General features: G+C 46.5%; 1 pseudogene across 1 annotated transcript; it reads left to right on the plus strand.

Moving 5' to 3' along the window:
• Window positions 1-349: 349 nt before the first annotated feature.
• LOC147608145 (uncharacterized) lies at window positions 350-2,197 on the plus strand (annotated as a pseudogene). The gene has a single exon (XR_015264573.1). The product of XR_015264573.1 is annotated as an uncharacterized LOC147608145 (transcript).
• The last annotated feature ends 535 nt before the right edge of the window (window positions 2,198-2,732 follow it).

The following is a 2,732-nucleotide window of genomic DNA, read 5'->3' on the forward strand; positions in this document are numbered from 1 at the left end:
ATATAGGTCTCTATTTTTGTCCTCTAACTTGTTTGCTTTTTAACGAGCCTTACGCCTATTTTTGAGCATTTTACTTGCAATATTTTAAAACGGTCGTAAAAAATTACACTGAAATATATATAAAAAACTTGCTATATTTCACCGAACGGGCCGATTTTGAAATGTTCGTCAAATATTACACTAATATAAAAAAAACTTGCTATTTTGAACGGTAAAAAATCAAGCGTGCTTGGGAGGATGCATCCTTTCCTTATTCGAGAAATTTGAAAGATAAGCTACATGCCCATAGGGATGCTAAAGTGTCTTTTCTTGTTGAATTTTTTCGAAGAGAGAAAAAAGGCGGAAAACATGAAGGTTCCCCGAAGCTGCTCGGCGAGACCAGCGTCCGGGATATGGCAAGTGTGACAACCTACTAGCACTAGGGCTCCGTGTGCCTGCAGTCCGTGTACTCCCCGTGTTTCTTCGTCTACTGTTGAGCTGAAGAATCCATGGCGTCCCTTCTTTAACTTCCTGTGTAAGCTTCCATTCCCATGGGCCTTTTTCGGCCCGCAGCTCTGTAACAGCGCAGAAAGCTTTCCTCTGAAGAAAGTGGCCCTTTCCTTGGAGTTCTGTGCAGGCGTTTTGCAAGAAGCTTCTTTGTAGAAGGTGTAAGCCTTCTCTGTGCAGAAAGCTCCCACCACGGGCAAGGCTTCTTTCAAAGTTTGGAGTATCTAAACTGAGGAGAAAGCTTCCAGGCTTTTCTGTGCAGAGAGAGTCGAGGTAAAAGAAACACAGAAATCTTGAAGGGAGGTTTCTCTGACCAGCTTTCTGAAAGAGCTGAGAAGAAAAGTTCTCTGTCTTGGAGTCGCAGAAAATATCACCATGAAGCTCTACCTGCCTGCTTTTCTGCGCAGAAAGCCCCGTTCTTCTGCATCGATGGGAGCTATGCGCGGCTCGGGAATCGGTTCCGGCAGCACCAGCTCGGGCTTCACTTCCGAGATCACTGGCTCGGGCTTCTCCTCCGGCAGCACCGTGTCCTCTGCTTCTCACGTGCCTCCTTCCGACGGCAGTTGGAACAGATCTCTCCTGCAAGCGCAGAAAGTCTCCGTCGCGGAAAAGATCGTGACCGACACCGCCCCGCGGGAGGCCACCGGCAGTGTTGAGAGCCAATTCGTGTTAAAATCGCCGTTCCGGGACCCAAACCAGGAGCTGGAGGAGGCATTTCTGCGCTTTGACGCCAACGGAGACGGCAAGATCTCGGCGTCGGAGCTCGGTTCTGTGCTGAGGTCCCTAGGGGATAACCCTAGCGAGGAGGAGCTCCTGCTCATGGTGAAGGAGGTCGACAGGGACGGCGATGGCTTCATCGATTTGGGGGAGTTCATTCTGCTCAACTCCGCCTCTTCCTCCGCCGAGGGGGAGGAACTGCGTGATGCCTTTCAGGTCTTCGACGCTGATGCAGATGGCAAAATCTCAGTAGAGGAGCTTCACCGTGTCCTGATTCGCCTTGGGGAGTCTTGCACCATGGAAGAGTGCGGCCGCATGATACGAGGAGTAGACACAGATGGTGATGGCTTTGTGGACTACCAAGAGTTTTGCACCATGATGACTCTGCATTAGGCGATGGCTTGCCACAGCAGATGTGTCTTTCTGTCAGCCTTTTTTGTCCAGCAGCTTTGAAGAGTGTGGTCGAACAGTATGTTATGAAGGTTGCTTTCTGCAGAAACCTGATGGACGAAGGTACCTTCCTGTATGTTTTTGGTTAGTAGGTTACTTTGCCGTGGCCAGTAGGACGTCTAAATGTTCTCTGCCATGACTAGTACGATGTCTAGAAGTTCTCTCCAATGGCTAGTACGATATGTAGAGCTTCGCCCCATGGCTAGTAGGATTTCTATAGGTGCTCTCCATCGTTAGGAAGGTGCCAAGAGGTTCCCTGCCATAGCCAGGTTTTCAATTAGGTTTTTTTGACTGTTAAGTTGCCGCAGAAGCAATGGCGGTGCCTTTCTGCAGTTTTATGGTTGGTAGGATGCCTGAAGGTGCCCTGTCATGGCCAGGATGCATGTGACAGGCATGTGGTAGAGTTTACTAAGGTTTTGTGGGAAAAAAACAAGGCAGCACTCTGGTCTGCGCCTATCTTGTAAATTTACTGGTTTTACATGAGTTCAATGTTAAGAAGCCCCTTCTCACACAACACGAAATCTATGGCATAATTTTCTCTTGATTTACTTGAAAAACAAAGTCTTTGTTGAGGGACTGTTTTTGGTTAGTAAGTTTACAATTCTGTTATCACGATGCATCTGCGTTTATTTCCTGCTATTGTTTATGGGAAGAGATCTACTAGAGTTCTGCGTGTCCACGGTGCAAATGAACTTTTTGTCCTGTGGTTGAAGGCTGTGTACGTTGCTTAGATCCAAATAAATGATTAATCTTACTTGGTTGAAGTATTTCAGCAAATGGTTAGTCCTACTTGGCTTTAACCGAAATAGCATTGATCAGTATTTCAACAGCATGAATTGTACATGCGCATAGATAGATAGATAGAGAATGTGGTAGATAGGTAGAGAAAGAGAGTGAGTGCATTTGGTGTGTGAAGTTAGGTTGAGAAATGGTTTTAATTGGATATAAGAGGTTGCATTGAATGCCAATGCCGTAGTAAGTTTGGTGGGTGTAGGATTTCAAGTTTAGGATGGTGCTTCTTGTTGGTCTAAGGTTATGTCATGAAAGATTGGCAGTGGTAAATTGTTGCACTCAAAACA

Source organism: Cibotium barometz, chromosome 54, assembly GCF_041138505.1.
Source record: "Cibotium barometz isolate CiBa-2024 chromosome 54, ASM4113850v1, whole genome shotgun sequence".
NCBI lineage: Eukaryota > Viridiplantae > Streptophyta > Polypodiopsida > Cyatheales > Cibotiaceae > Cibotium > Cibotium barometz.